We start from the raw sequence: 17,032 nt of genomic DNA, 5'->3' as shown, positions 1-17,032 counted from the left end.
CTTTTAGGTCAGACTGCAGTTGTTCTATCTTCTCCTTCTCAATGGCAAGGCTTCTTCTTTCCGCGTCAACATTATTTTTCAATGAAATGACCTTTTCCTTGTCGTTGCTGACTCTCTCCATCGCAGCTTCAACATGTTCCCTCTTCTCCTCAAATTCTTCTATTTGTTTCACCATGGTTGACAACAGACCATCCATTTTGATCCTTTCCCTGTGCAACAGTTCGTTATATTTCAATCCCTTGTCAGTCATTTGATTAAGGCTTGCAAGCATGTTCTTCAACGCAAGCGACTCTTTCTCCATGTCATCCTTGTTGGCCTCGAATTTGAGTACTTTCTTGTAAATGTTTTCAAGTTTCTTCTCATTCACCTCCTGGAGAAGGGTCTTTTTTGATTCGAGTGATTGTTTGTTTGTCAATAAGTGATCTTCCCAGACTTTAAGGTCAGACTGCAGTTGTTCTATCTTCTCCTTCTCAATGGCAAGGCTTCTTCTATCCGCGTCAACATTATTTTTCATTGAAATGACCTTTTCGTTGTAGTTGCTGACTCTCTCCATCGCAGCTTCAACATGTTCCCTCTTCTCCTCAAATTCTTCTTTTTGTTTCACAATGGTTGCCAACAGACCATCAGCTTGATCCTTTCTCTCTGCAACATGTTGGTATGTTTCAATCCCTTGTCAGTCGTTTGATTAAGGCTTGCAAGCTTGTTCTTCAACGCAACCGACACTTTCTGCATGTCAACCTTGTTGGCTTCGCATTTGAGTACTTTCTTGTAAATGTTTTCAAGTTTCTTGTCATTCACCTCCTGGAGAAGGGTCTTTTTTGTTTCTAGTGATTGTGTGTTTGTCAATAAGTGATCTTCCCAGACTTTAAGGTCAGACTGCAGTTGTTCTATCTTCTCCTTCTCAATGGCAAGGCTTCTTCTATCCGCGTCAACATTATTTTTCATTGAAATGACCTTTTCCTTATCGTTGCTGACTCTCTCCATCGCAGCTTCAACATGTTCCCTCTTCTCCTCAAATTCTTCTTTTTGTTTCACAATGGTTGACAAACAGACCATCCAGCTTGATCCTTTCTCTCTGCAACATGTTGGTATGTTTCAATCCCTTGTCAGTCGTTTGATCAAGGCTTGCAAGCGTGTTCTTCAACGCAACTGACACTTTCTGCATGTCAATCCTTGTTGGCTTCGAATTTGAGTACTTTCTTGTAAATGTTTTCAAGTTTCTTGTCATTCACCTCCCGGAGAAGGATCTTTTTTGTTTCTAGTGATTGTGTGTTTGTCAATAAGTGATCTTCCCAGACTTTAAGGTCAGACTGCAGTTGTTCTATCTTCTCCTTCTCAATGGCAAGGCTTCTTCTATCCGCATCAACATTATTTTTCATTGAAATGACCTTTTCCTTGTCGTTGCTGACTCTCTCCATCGCAGCTTCAACATGTTCCCTCTTCTCCTCAAATTCTTCTTTTTGTTTCACAATGGTTGACAAAAGACCATCCAGCTTGATCCTTTCTCTCTGCAACATTTTGGTATGTTTCAATCCCTTGTCAGTCGTTTGATCAAGGCTTGCAAGCGTGTTCTTCAACGCAACTGACACTTTCTGCATGTCAACCTTGTTGGCTTCGCATTTGAGTACTTTCTTGTAAATGTTTTCAAGTTTCTTGTCATTCTCCTCCCGGAGAAGGATCTTTTTTGTTTCTAGTGATTGTGTGTTTGTCAATAAGTGATCTTCCCAGACTTTAAGGTCAGACTGCAGTTGTTCTATCTTCTCCTTCTCAATGGCAAGGCTTCTTCTTTCCGCATCAACATTATTTTTCATTGAAATGACCTTTTCCTTGTCGTTGCTGACTCTCTCCATCGCAGCTTCAACATGTTCCCTCTTCTCCTCAAATTCTTCTTTTTGTTTCACCATGGTTGCCAAAACACCATCCAGCTTGATCCTTTCTCTCTGCAACATGTTGGAATGTTTTAATCCCTTGTCAGTCGTTTGATTAAGGCTTGCAAGCGTGTTCTTCAACGCAAGCGACACTTTCTGCATGTCATCCTTGTTGGCTTTGAATTTGAGTACTTTCTTGGAAATGTTTTCAAGTTTCTTCTCATTCACCTCCTGGAGAAGGGTCTTTTTTGTTTCTAGTGATTGTGTGTTTGTCAATAAGTGATCTTCCCAGACTTTAAGGTCAGACTGCAGTTGTTCTATCTTCTCCTTCTCAATGGCAAGGCTTCTTCTTATCCGCATCAACATTATTTTTCATTGAAATGACCTTTTCCTTGTCGTTGCTAACTCTCTCCATCGCAGCTTCAACATGTTCCCTCTTCTCCTCAAATTCTTCTATTTGTTTCACCATGGTTGACAACAGACCATCCATCTTGATCCTTTCCCTGTGCAACAGTTCGTTATATTTCAATCCCTTGTCAGTCATTTGATTAAGGCTTGCAAGCATGTTCTTCAACGCAAGCGACTCTTTCTCCATGTCATCCTTGTTGGCCTCGAATTTGAGTACTTTCTTGTAAATGTTTTCAAGTTTCTTCTCATTCACCTCCTGGAGAAGGGTCTTTTTTGTTTCGAGTGATTGTTTGTTTGTCAATAAGTGATCTTCCCAGACTTTAAGGTCAGACTGCAGTTGTTCTATCTTCTCCTTCTCAATGGCAAGGCTTCTTCTATCCGCGTCAACATTATTTTTCATTGAAATGACCTTTTCGTTGTAGTTGCTGACTCTCTCCATCGCAGCTTCAACATGTTCCCTCTTCTCCTCAAATTCTTCTTTTTGTTTCACAATGGTTGCCAAAAGACCATTCAGCTTGATCCTTTCCCTGTGCAACAGTTCGTTATATTTCAATCCCTTGTCAGTCGTTTGATTAAGGCTTGCAAGCATGTTCTTCAACGCAACTGACACTTTCTGCATGTCAACCTTGTTGGCTTCGCATTTCAGTACTTTCTTGTAAATGTTTTCAAGTTTCTTGTCATTCACCTCCCGGAGAAGGGTCTTTTTTGTTTCTAGTGATTGTGTGTTTGTCAATAAGTGATCTTCCCAGACTTTTAGGTCAGACTGCAGTTGTTCTATCTTCTCCTTCTCAATGGCAAGGCTTCTTCTATCCGCATCAACATTATTTTTCATTGAAATGACCTTTTCCTTGTCGTTGCTGACTCTCTCCATCGCAGCTTCAACATGTTCCCTCTTCTCCTCAAATTCTTCTTTTTGTTTCACAATGGTTGACAACAGACCATCCAGCTTGATCCTTTCTCTCTGCAACATTTTGGTATGTTTCAATCCCTTGTCAGTCGTTTGATCAAGGCTTGCAAGCGTGTTCTTCAACGCAACTGACACTTTCTGCATGTCAACCTTGTTGGCTTCGCATTTGAGTACTTTCTTGTCAATGTTTTCAAGTTTCTTGTCATTCACCTCCCGGAGAAGGGTCTTTTTTGTTTCTAGTGATTGTGTGTTTGTCAATAAGTGATCTTCCCAGACTTTAAGGTCAGACTGCAGTTGTTCTATCTTCTCCTTCTCAATGGCAAGGCTTCTTCTATCCGCGTCAACATTATTTTTCATTGAAATGACCTTTTCCTTGTCGTTGCTGACTCTCTCCATCGCAGCTTCAACATGTTCCCTCTTCTCCTCAAATTCTTCTTTTTGTTTCACCATGGTTGCCAACAGACCATCCAGCTTGATCCTTTCTCTCTGCAACATGTTGGTATGTTTCAATCCCTTGTCAGTCGTTTGATCAAGGCTTGCAAGCGTGTTCTTCAACGCAACTGACACTTTCTGCATGTCAACCTTGTTGGCTTCGCATTTGAGTACTTTCTTGAAAATGTTTTCAAGTTTCTTGTCATTCACCTCCCGGAGAAGGATCTTTTTTGTTTCTAGTGATTGTGTGTTTGTCAATAAGTGATCTTCCCAGACTTTAAGGTCAGACTGCAGTTGTTCTATCTTCTCCTTCTCAATGGCAAGGCTTCTTCTATCCGCATCCACATTATTTTTCATTGAAATGACCTTTTCCTTGTCGTTGCTGACTCTCTCCATCGCAGCTTCAACATGTTCCCTCTTCTCCTCAAATTCTTCTTTTTGTTTCACCATGGTTGCCAGAAAGCCATCCAGCTTTATCCTTTCTCTCTGCAACATGTTGGTATGTTTCAATCCCTTGTCAGTCGTTTGATCAAGGCTTGCAAGCGTGTTCTTCAACGCAACTGACACTTTCTGCATGTCAATCCTTGTTGGCCTTCGAATTTGAGTACTTTCTTGGAAATGTTTTCAAGTTTCTTGTCATTCACCTCCCGGAGAAGGGTCTTTTTTGTTTCTAGTGATTGTGTGTTTGTCAATAAGTGATCTTCCCAGACTTTTAGGTCAGACTGCAGTTGTTCTATCTTCTCCTTCTCAATGGCAAGGCTTCTTCTATCCGCATCAACATTATTTTTCATTGAAATGACCTTTTCCTTGTCGTTGCTGACTCTCTCCATCGCAGCTTCAACATGTTCCCTCTTCTCCTCAAATTCTTCTATTTGTTTCACAATGGTTGACAACAGACCATCCATCTTGATCCTTTCCTCTGTGCAACAGTTCGGTATAGTTTCAATCCCTTGTCAGTCGTTTGATCAAGGCTTGCAAGCGTTTTCTTCAACGCAACTGACACTTTCTGCATGTCAACCTTGTTGGCTTCGCATTTGAGTACTTTCTTGTAAATGTTTTCAAGTTTCTTGTCATTCACCTCCTGGAGAAGGGTCTTTTTTGTTTCTAGTGATTGTGTGTTTGTCCATAAGTGATCTTCCCAGACTTTTAGGTCAGACTGCAGTTGTTCTATCTTCTCCTTCTCAATGGCAAGGCTTCTTCTATCCGCATCAACATTATTTTTCATTGAAATGACCTTTTCTTTGTCGTTGCTAACTCTCTCCATCGCAGCTTCAACATGTTCCCTCTTCTCCTCAAATTCTTCTTTTTGTTTCACAATGGTTGCCAAAACACCATCCAGCTTTATCCTTTCTCTCTGCAACATGTTGGAATGTTTTAATCCCTTGTCAGTCGTTTGATCAAGGCTTGCAAGCGTTTTCTTCAACGCAACTGACACTTTCTGCATGTCAACCTTGTTGGCTTCGCATTTGAGTACTTTCTTGTAAATGTTTTCAAGTTTCTTCTCATTCACCTCCTGGAGAAGGGTCTTTTTTGTTTCTAGTGATTGTGTGTTTGTCAATAAGTGATCTTCCCAGACTTTTAGGTCAGACTGCAGTTGTTCTATCTTCTCCTTCTCAATGGCAAGGCTTCTTCTATCCGCATCAACATTATTTTTCATTGAAATGACCTTTTCTTTGTCGTTGCTAACTCTCTCCATCGCAGCTTCAACATGTTCCCTCTTCTCCTCAAATTCTTCTTTTTGTTTCACAATGGTTGACAACAGACCATCCAGCTTGATCCTTTCTCTCTGCAACATTTTGGTATGTTTCAATCCCTTGTCAGTCGTTTGATCAAGGCTTGCAAGCGTGTTCTTCAACGCAACTGACACTTTCTGCATGTCAACCTTGTTGGCTTCGCATTTGAGTACTTTCTTGTAAATGTTTTCAAGTTTCTTGTCATTCACCTCCCGGAGAAGGGTCTTTTTTGTTTCTAGTGATTGTGTGTTTGTCAATAAGTGATCTTCCCAGACTTTAAGGTCAGACTGCAGTTGTTCTATCTTCTCCTTCTCAATGGCAAGGCTTCTTCTATCCGCATCAACATTATTTTTCATTGAAATGACCTTTTCTTTGTCGTTGCTGACTCTCTCCATCGCAGCTTCAACATGTTCCCTCTTCTCCTCAAATTCTTCTTTTTGTTTCACAATGGTTGACAACAGACCATCCAGCTTGATCCTTTCTCTCTGCAACATTGTGGTATGTTTCAATCCCTTGTCAGTCGTTTGATCAAGGCTTGCAAGCGTGTTCTTCAACGCAACTGACACTTTCTGCATGTCAACCTTGTTGGCTTCGCATTTGAGTACTTTCTTGTAAATGTTTTCAAGTTTCTTGTCATTCACCTCCTGGAGAAGGGTCTTTTTTGTTTCTAGTGATTGTGTGTTTGTCAATAAGTGATCTTCCCAGACTTTAAGGTCAGACTGCAGTTGTTCTATCTTCTCCTTCTCAATGGCAAGGCTTCTTCTATCCGCGGCAACATTATTTTTCATTGAAATGACCTTTTCCTTGTCGTTGCTGACTCTCTCCATCGCAGCTTCAACATGTTCCCTCTTCTCCTCAAATTCTTCTTTTTGTTTCACAATGGTTGACAACAGACCATCCAGCTTGATCCTTTCTCTCTGCAACATGTTGGTATGTTTCAATCCCTTGTCAGTCGTTTGATCAAGGCTTGCAAGCGTGTTCTTCAACGCAACTGACACTTTCTGGATGTCAACCTTGTTGGCTTCGCATTTGAGTACTTTCTTGTAAATGTTTTCAAGTTTCTTGTCATTCACCTCCCGGAGAAGGGTCTTTTTTGTTTCTAGTGATTGTGTGTTTGTCAATAAGTGATCTTCCCAGACTTTAAGGTCAGACTGCAGTTGTTCTATCTTCTCCTTCTCAATGGCAAGGCTTCTTCTTTCCGCGTCAACATTATTTTTCATTGAAATGACCTTTTCCTTGTCGTTGCTGACTCTCTCCATCGCAGCTTCAACATGTTCCCTCTTCTCCTCAAATTCTTCTTTTTGTTTCACAATGGTTGCCAAAACACCATCCAGCTTGATCCTTTCTCTCTGCAACATGTTGGTATGTTTCAATCCCTTGTCAGTCGTTTGATTAAGGCTTGCAAGCATGTTCTTCAACGCAAGCGACACTTTCTGCATGTCATCCTTGTTGGCCTCGCATTTGAGGACTTTCTTGGAAATGTTTTCAAGTTTCTTGTCATTCACCTCCCGGAGAAGGGTCTTTTTTGTTTCTAGTGATTGTGTGTTTGTCAATAAGTGATCTTCCCAGACTTTAAGGTCAGACTGCAGTTGTTCTATCTTCTCCTTCTCAATGGCAAGGCTTCTTCTATCCGCATCAACATTATTTTTCATTGAAATGACCTTTTCCTTGTCGTTGCTGACTCTCTCCATCGCAGCTTCAACATGTTCCCTCTTCTCCTCAAATTCTTCTATTTGTTTCACCATGGTTGACAACAGACTCCATCTTGATCCTTTCTCTCTGCAACAGTTCGTTATATTTCAATCCCTTGTCAGTCGTTTGATCAAGGCTTGCAAGCGTGTTCTTCAACGCAACTGACACTTTCTGCATGTCAACCTTGTTGGCTTCGCATTTGAGTACTTTCTTGTAAATGTTTTCAAGTTTCTTGTCATTCACCTCCTGGAGAAGGGTCTTTTTTGTTTCTAGTGATTGTGTGTTTGTCAATAAGTGATCTTCCCAGACTTTTAGGTCAGACTGCAGTTGTTCTATCTTCTCCTTCTCAATGGCAAGGCTTCTTCTATCCGCTTCAACATTATTTTTCATTGAAATGACCTTTTCTTTGTCGTTGCTAACTCTCTCCATCGCAGCTTCAACATGTTCCCTCTTCTCCTCAAATTCTTCTTTTTGTTTCACAATGGTTGACAACAGACCATCCAGCTTGATCCTTTCTCTCTGCAACATTGTGGTATGTTTCAATCCCTTGTCAGTCGTTTGATCAAGGCTTGCAAGCGTGTTCTTCAACGCAACTGACACTTTCTGCATGTCAACCTTGTTGGCTTCGCATTTGAGTACTTATCTTGTCAATGTTTTCAAGTTTCTTGTCATTCACCTCCTGGAGAAGGGTCTTTTTTGTTTCTAGTGATTGTGTGTTTGTCAATAAGTGATCTTCCCAGACTTTTAGGTCAGACTGCAGTTGTTCTATCTTCTCCTTCTCAATGGCAAGGCTTCTTCTATCCGCATCAACATTATTTTTCATTGAAATGACCTTTTCTTTGTCGTTGCTGACTCTCTCCATCGCAGCTTCAACATGTTCCCTTTTCTCCTCAAATTCTTCTTTTTGTTTCACAATGGTTGACAACAGACCATCCAGCTTGATCCTTTCTCTCTGCAACATTTTGGTATGTTTCAATCCCTTGTCAGTCGTTTGATCAAGGCTTGCAAGCGTGTTCTTCAACGCAACTGACACTTTCTGCATGTCAACCTTGTTGGCTTCGCATTTGAGTACTTTCTTGTCAATGTTTTCAAGTTTCTTGTCATTCACCTCCCGGAGAAGGGTCTTTTTTGTTTCTAGTGATTGTGTGTTTGTCAATAAGTGATCTTCCCAGACTTTTAGGTCAGACTGCAGTTGTTCTATCTTCTCCTTCTCAATGGCAAGGCTTCTTCTATCCGCATCAACATTATTTTTCATTGAAATGACCTTTTCTTTGTCGTTGCTAACTCTCTCCATCGCAGCTTCAACATGTTCCCTTCTTCTCCTCAAATTCTTCTTTTTGTTTCACAATGGTTGACAACAGACCATCCAGCTTGATCCTTTCTCTCTGCAACATTGTGGTATGTTTCAATCCCTTGTCAGTCGTTTGATCAAGGCTTGCAAGCGTGTTCTTCAACGCAACTGACACTTTCTGCATGTCAACCTTGTTGGCTTCGCATTTGAGTACTATCTTGTCAATGTTTTCAAGTTTCTTCTCATTCACCTCCTGGAGAAGGGTCTTTTTTGTTTCTAGTGATTGTGTGTTTGTCAATAAGTGATCTTCCCAGACTTTAAGGTCAGACTGCAGTTGTTCTATCTTCTCCTTCTCAATGGCAAGGCTTCTTCTATCCGCGTCAACATTATTTTTCATTGAAATGACCTTTTCCTTGTCGTTGCTGACTCTCTCCATCGCAGCTTCAACATGTTCCCTCTTCTCCTCAAATTCTTCTTTTTGTTTCACCATGGTTGCCAAAAAACCATCCAGCTTTATCCTTTCTCTCTGCAACATTTTGGTAATGTTTTCAATCCCTTGTCAGTCGTTTGATTAAGGCTTGCAAGCGTGTTCTTCAACGCAAGCGACACTTTCTGCATGTCATCCTTGTTGGCCTCGAATTTGAGGACTTTCTTGGAAATGTTTTCAAGTTTCTTGTCATTCACCTCCCGGAGAAGGGTCTTTTTTGTTTCTAGTGATTGTGTGTTTGTCAATAAGTGATCTTCCCAGACTTTTAGGTCAGACTGCAGTTGTTCTATCTTCTCCTTCTCAATGGCAAGGCTTCTTCTATCCGCATCAACATTATTTTTCATTGAAATGACCTTTTCTTTGTCGTTGCTGACTCTCTCCATCGCAGCTTCAACATGTTCCCTCTTCTCCTCAAATTCTTCTTTTTGTTTCACAATGGTTGACAACAGACCATCCAGCTTGATCCTTTCTCTCTGCAACATTTTGGTATGTTTCAATCCCTTGTCAGTCGTTTGATCAAGGCTTGCAAGCGTGTTCTTCAACGCAACTGACACTTTCTGCATGTCAACCTTGTTGGCTTCGCATTTGAGTACTTTCTTGTAAATGTTTTCAAGTTTCTTGTCATTCACCTCCTGGAGAAGGGTCTTTTTTGTTTCTAGTGATTGTGTGTTTGTCAATAAGTGATCTTCCCAGACTTTTAGGTCAGACTGCAGTTGTTCTATCTTCTCCTTCTCAATGGCAAGGCTTCTTCTTTCCGCGTCAACATTATTTTTCATTGAAATGACCTTTTCCTTGTCGTTGCTGACTCTCTCCATCGCAGCTTCAACATGTTCCCTCTTCTCCTCAAATTCTTCTTTTTGTTTCACAATGGTTGCCAAAACACCATCCAGCTTGATCCTTTCTCTCTGCAACATGTTGGTATGTTTCAATCCCTTGTCAGTCGTTTGATCAAGGCTTGCAAGCGTGTTCTTCAACGCAATTGACACTTTCTGCATGTTAACCTTGTTGGCTTCGCATTTGAGTACTATCTTGTAAATGTTTTCAAGTTTCTTGTCATTCACCTCCTGGAGAAGGGTCTTTTTTGTTTCTAGTGATTGTGTGTTTGTCAATAAGTGATCTTCCCAGACTTTAAGGTCAGACTGCAGTTGTTCTATCTTCTCCTTCTCAATAGGCAAGGCTTCTTCTATCCGCTTCAACATTATTTTTCATTGAAATGACCTTTTCTTTGTCGTTGCTAACTCTCTCCATCGCAGCTTCAACATGTTCCCTCTTCTCCTCAAATTCTTCTTTTTGTTTCACAATGGTTGACAACAGACCATCCAGCTTGATCCTTTCTCTCTGCAACATTGTGGTATGTTTCAATCCCTTGTCAGTCGTTTGATCAAGGCTTGCAAGCGTGTTCTTCAACGCAACTGACACTTTCTGCATGTTAACCTTGTTGGCTTCGCATTTGAGTACTATCTTGTCAATGTTTTCAAGTTTCTTCTCATTCACCTCCTGGAGAAGGGTCTTTTTTGTTTCTAGTGATTGTGTGTTTGTCAATAAGTGATCTTCCCAGACTTTTAGGTCAGACTGCAGTTGTTCTATCTTCTCCTTCTCAATGGCAAGGCTTCTTCTATCCGCATCAACATTATTTTTCATTGAAATGACCTTTTCCTTGTCGTTGCTGACTCTCTCCATCGCAGCTTCAACATGTTCCCTCTTCTCCTCAAATTCTTCTATTTGTTTCACCATGGTTGACAACAGACCATCCATCTTGATCCTTTCCCTGTGCAACAGTTCGTTATATTTCAATCCCTTGTCAGTCGTTTGATCAAGGCTTGCAAGCGTGTTCTTCAACGCAACCGACACTTTCTGCATGTCAACCTTGTTGGCTTCGCATTTGAGGACTTTCTTGGAAATGTTTTCAAGTTTCTTGTCATTCACCTCCCGGAGAAGGGTCTTTTTTGTTTCTAGTGATTGTGTGTTTGTCAATAAGTGATCTTCCCAGACTTTTAGGTCAGACTGCAGTTGTTCTATCTTCTCCTTCTCAATGGCAAGGCTTCTTCTATCCGCATCAACATTATTTTTCATTGAAATGACCTTTTCTTTGTCGTTGCTAACTCTCTCCATCGCAGCTTCAACATGTTCCCTCTTCTCCTCAAATTCTTCTTTTTGTTTCACAATGGTTGACAACAGACCATCCAGCTTGATCCTTTCTCTCTGCAACATTGTGGTATGTTTCAATCCCTTGTCAGTCGTTTGATCAAGGCTTGCAAGCGTGTTCTTCAACGCAACCGACACTTTCTGCATGTCAACCTTGTTGGCTTCGCATTTGAGTACTTTCTTGTCAATGTTTTCAAGTTTCTTCTCATTCACCTCCTGGAGAAGGGTCTTTTTTGTTTCTAGTGATTGTGTGTTTGTCAATAAGTGACCTTCCCAGACTTTAAGGTCAGACTGCAATTGTTCTATCTTCTCCTTCTCAATGGCAAGGCTTCTTCTATCCGCATCAACATTATTTTTCATTGAAATGACCTTTTCCTTGTCGTTGCTGACTCTCTCCATCGCAGCTTCAACATGTTCCCTTTTCTCCTCAAATTCTTCTTTTTGTTTCACAATGGTTGACAAGAGACCATCCAGCTTAATCCTTTCTCTCTGCAACAGTTCGTTATATTTCAATCCCTTGTCAGTCGTTTGATCAAGGCTTGCAAGCGTGTTCTTCAACGCAACTGACACTTTCTGCATGTCAACCTTGTTGGCTTCGCATTTGAGGACTTTCTTGGAAATGTTTTCAAGTTTCTTGTCATTCACCTCCCGGAGAAGGGTCTTTTTTGTTTCTAGTGATTGTGTGTTTGTCAATAAGTGATCTTCCCAGACTTTAAGGTCAGACTGCAGTTGTTCTATCTTCTCCTTCTCAATGGCAAGGCTTCTTCTATCCGCGTCAACATTATTTTTCATTGAAATGACCTTTTCTTTGTCGTTGCTGACTCTCTCCATCGCAGCTTCAACATGTTCCCTTCTTCTCCTCAAATTCTTCTTTTTGTTTCACAATGGTTGACAACCGACCATCCAGCTTGATCCTTTCTCTCTGCAACATTTTGGTATGTTTCAATCCCTTGTCAGTCGTTTGATTAAGGCTTGCAAGCGTGTTCTTCAACGCAACCGACACTTTCTGCATGTCAACCTTGTTGGCTTCGCATTTGAGTACTTTCTTGTAAATGTTTTCAAGTTTCTTGTCATTCACCTCCTGGAGAAGGGTCTTTTTTGTTTCTATTGATTGTGTGTTTGTCAATAAGTGATCTTCCCAGACTTTTAGGTCAGACTGCAGTTGTTCTATCTTCTCCTTCTCAATGGCAAGGCTTCTTCTATCCGCGTCAACATTATTTTTCATTGAAATGACCTTTTCCTTGTCGTTGCTGACTCTCTCCATCGCAGCTTCAACATGTTCCCTCTTCTCCTCAAATTCTTCTTTTTGTTTCACCATGGTTGCCAAAACACCATCCAGCTTTATCCTTTCTCTCTGCAACATGTTGGAATGTTTTAATCCCTTGTCAGTCGTTTGATTAAGGCTTGCAAGAGTGTTCTTCAACGCAAGCGACACTTTCTGCATGTCATCCTTGTTGGCCTCGAATTTGAGGACTTTCTTGGAAATGTTTTCAAGTTTCTTGTCATTCACCTCCCGGAGAAGGGTCTTTTTTGTTTCTAGTGATTGTGTGTTTGTCAATAAGTGATCTTCCCAGACTTTTAGGTCAGACTGCAGTTGTTCTATCTTCTCCTTCTCAATGGCAAGGCTTCTTCTATCCGCATCAACATTATTTTTCATTGAAATGACCTTTTCGTTGTAGTTGCTGACTCTCTCCATCGCAGCTTCAACATGTTCCCTCTTCTCCTCAAATTCTTCTATTTGTTTCACCATGGTTGACAACAGACCATCCATCTTGATCCTTTCCCTGTGCAACAGTTCGTTATATTTCAATCCCTTGTCAGTCGTTTGATCAAGGCTTGCAAGCGTGTTCTTCAACGCAACCGACACTTTCTGCATGTCAACCTTGTTGGCTTCGCATTTGAGTACTTTCTTGTAAATGTTTTCAAGTTTCTTGTCATTCACCTCCCGGAGAAGGATCTTTTTTGTTTCTAGTGATTGTGTGTTTGTCAATAAGTGATCTTCCCAGACTTTAAGGTCAGACTGCAGTTGTTCTATCTTCTCCTTCTCAATGGCAAGGCTTCTTCTATCCGCATCCACATTATTTTTCATTGAAATGACCTTTTCCTTGTCGTTGCTGACTCTCTCCATCGCAGCTTCAACATGTTCCCTCTTCTCCTCAAATTCTTCTTTTTGTTTCACCATGGTTGACAAACCGACCATTCAGCTTTGATCCTTTCTCTCTGCAACATTTTGGTATGTTTCAATCCCTTGTCAGTCGTTTGATCAAGGCTTGCAAGCGTGTTCTTCAACGCAACCGACACTTTCTGCATGTCAACCTTGTTGGCTTCGACATTTGAGTACTTTCTTGTAAATGTTTTCAAGTTTCTTGTCATTCACCTCCTGGAGAAGGGTCTTTTTTGTTTCTAGTGATTGTGTGTTTGTCAATAAGTGATCTTCCCAGACTTTTAGGTCAGACTGCAGTTGTTCTATCTTCTCCTTCTCAATGGCAAGGCTTCTTCTATCCGCATCAACATTATTTTTCATTGAAATGACCTTTTCTTTGTCGTTGCTGACTCTCTCCATCGCAGCTTCAACATGTTCCCTCTTCTCCTCAAATTCTTCTTTTTGTTTCACAATGGTTGACAACAGACCATCCAGCTTGATCCTTTCTCTCTGCAACATTGTGGTATGTTTCAATCCCTTGTCAGTCGTTTGATCAAGGCTTGCAAGCGTGTTCTTCAACGCAACTGACACTTTCTGCATGTTAACCGTGTTGGCTTCGCATTTGAGTACTTATCTTGTCAATGTTTTCAAGTTTCTTCGTCATTCACCTCCTGGAGAAGGGTCTTTTTTGTTTCTAGTGATTGTGTGTTTGTCAATAAGTGATCTTCCCAGACTTTTAGGTCAGACTGCAGTTGTTCTATCTTCTCCTTCTCAATGGCAAGGCTTCTTCTATCCGCATCAACATTATTTTTCATTGAAATGACCTTTTCGTTGTAGTTGCTGACTCTCTCCATCGCAGCTTCAACATGTTCCCTCTTCTCCTCAAATTCTTCTATTTGTTTCACCATGGTTGACAACAGACCATCCATCTTGATCCTTTCCCTGTGCAACAGTTCGTTATATTTCAATCCCTTGTCAGTCGTTTGATCAAGGCTTGCAAGCGTGTTCTTCAACGCAACTGACACGTTCTGCATGTCAACCTTGTTGGCTACGCATTTGAGTACTTTCTTGTAAATGTTTTCAAGTTTCTTGTCATTCACCTCCCGGAGAAGGGTCTTTTTTGTTTCTAGTGATTGTGTGTTTGTCAATAAGTGATCTTCCCAGACTTTAAGGTCAGACTGCAGTTGTTCTATCTTCTCCTTCTCAATGGCAAGGCTTCTTCTTTCCGCGTCAACATTATTTTTCATTGAAATGACCTTTTCCTTGTCAGTTGCTGACTCTCTCCATTGCAGCTTCAACATGTTCCCTCTTCTCCTCAAATTCTTCTTTTTGTTTCACAATGGTTGCCAAAACACCATCCAGCTTGATCCTTTCTCTCTGCAACATGTTGGTATGTTTCAATCCCTTGTCAGTCGTTTGATTAAGGCTTGCAAGCATGTTCTTCAACGCAAGCGACACTTTCTGCATGTCATCCTTGTTGGCCTCGCATTTGAGGACTTTCTTGGAAATGTTTTCAAGTTTCTTGTCATTCACCTCCCGGAGAAGGGTCTTTTTTGTTTCTAGTGATTGTGTGTTTGTCAATAAGTGATCTTCCCAGACTTTTAGGTCAGACTGCAGTTGTTCTATCTTCTCCTTCTCAATGGCAAGGCTTCTTCTATCCGCATCAACATTATTTTTCATTGAAATGACCTTTTCTTTGTCGTTGCTAACTCTCTCCATCGCAGCTTCAACATGTTCCTTCTTCTCCTCAAATTCTTCTTTTTGTTTCACAATGGTTGACAACAGACCATCCAGCTTGATCCTTTCTCTCTGCAACATTGTGGTATGTTTCAATCCCTTGTCAGTCGTTTGATCAAGGCTTGCAAGCGTGTTCTTCAACGCAACTGACACTTTCTGCATGTGAACCGTGTTGGCTTCGCATTTGAGTACTATCTTGTCAATGTTTTCAAGTTTCTTCTCATTCACCTCCTGGAGAAGGGTCTTTTTTGTTTCTAGTGATTGTGTGTTTGTCAATAAGTGATCTTCCCAGACTTTAAGGTCAGACTGCAGTTGTTCTATCTTCTCCTTCTCAATGGCAAGGCTTCTTCTATCCGCATCAACATTATTTTTCATTGAAATGACCTTTTCCTTGTCGTTGCTAACTCTCTCCATCGCAGCTTCAACATGTACCCTCTTCTCCTCAAATTCTTCTTTTTGTTTCACCATGGTTGACAAACCGACCATCCAGCTTGATCCTTTCTCTCTGCAACATTTTGGTATGTTTCAATCCCTTGTCAGTCCGTTTGATCAAGGCTTGCAAGCGTGTTCTTCAACGCAACCGACACTTTCTGCATGTCAACCTTGTTGGCTTCGCATTTGAGTACTTTCTTGAAATGTTTTCAAGTTTCTTGTCATTCACCTCCCGGAGAAGGGATCTTTTTTGTTTCTAGTGATTGTGTGTTTGTCAATAAGTGATCTTCCCAGACTTTAAGGTCAGACTGCAGTTGTTCTATCTTCTCCTTCTCAATGGCAAGGCTTCTTCTATCCGCATCCACATTATTTTTCATTGAAATGACCTTTTCCTTGTCGTTGCTAACTCTCTCCATCGCAGCTTCAACATGTTACCCTCTTCTCCTCAAATTCTTCTTTTTGTTTCACCATGGTTGACAACCGACCATTCAGCTTGATCCTTTCTCTCTGCAACATTTTGGTATGTTTCAATCCCTTGTCAGTCGTTTGATCAAGGCTTGCAAGCGTGTTCTTCAACGCAACCGACACTTTCTGCATGTCAACCTTGTTGGCTTCGACATTTGAGTACTTTCTTGTAAATGTTTTCAAGTTTCTTGTCATTCACCTCCTGGAGAAGGGTCTTTTTTGTTTCTAGTGATTGTGTGTTTGTCAATAAGTGATCTTCCCAGACTTTTAGGTCAGACTGCAGTTGTTCTATCTTCTCCTTCTCAATGGCAAGGCTTCTTCGATCCGCATCAACATTATTTTTCATAGAAATGACCTTTTCTTTGTCGTTGCTAACTCTCTCCATCGCAGCTTCAACATGTTCCTTCTTCTCCTCAAATTCTTCTTTTTGTTTCACAATGGTTGACAACAGACCATCCAGCTTGATCCTTTCTCTCTGCAACATTGTGGTATGTTTCAATCCCTTGTCAGTCGTTTGATCAAGGCTTGCAAGCGTGTTCTTCAACGCAACAGACACTTTCTGCATGTTAACCGTGTTGGCTTCGCATTTGAGTACTATCTTGTCAATGTTTTCAAGTTTCTTCTCATTCACCTCCTGGAGAAGGGTCTTTTTTGTTTCTAGTGATTGTGTGTTTGTCAATAAGTGATCTTCCCAGACTTTTAGGTCAGCCTGCAGTTGTTCTATCTTCTCCTTCTCAATGGCAAGGCTTCTTCTATCCGCATCAACATTATTTTTCATTGAAATGACCTTTTCGTTGTAGTTGCTGACTCTCTCCATCGCAGCTTCAACATGTTCCCTCTTCTCCTCAAATTCTTCTATTTGTTTCACCATGGTTGACAACAGACCATCCATCTTGATCCTTTCCCTGTGCAACAGTTCGTTATATTTCAATCCCTTGTCAGTTGTTTGATCAAGGCTTGCAAGCGTGTTCTTCAACGCAACCGACACTTTCTGCATGTGAACCTTGTTGGCTTCGCATTTGAGTACTTTCTTGAAAATGTTTTCAAGTTTCTTGTCATTCACCTCCCGGAGAAGGATCTTTTTTGTTTCTAGTGATTGTGTGTTTGTCAATAAGTGATCTTCCCAGACTTTAAGGTCAGACTGCAGTTGTTCTATCTTCTCCTTCTCAATGGCAAGGCTTCTTCTATCCGCATCCACATTATTTTTCATTGAAATGACCTTTTCCTTGTCGTTGCTAACTCTCTCCATCGCAGCTTCAACATGTACCCTCTTCTCCTCAAATTCTTCTTTT

This window comes from Phycodurus eques, chromosome 17 (genome assembly GCF_024500275.1).
Source record: "Phycodurus eques isolate BA_2022a chromosome 17, UOR_Pequ_1.1, whole genome shotgun sequence".
Lineage (NCBI taxonomy): Eukaryota > Metazoa > Chordata > Actinopteri > Syngnathiformes > Syngnathidae > Phycodurus > Phycodurus eques.
Note: the sequence above shows the minus strand (reverse complement) of the source record.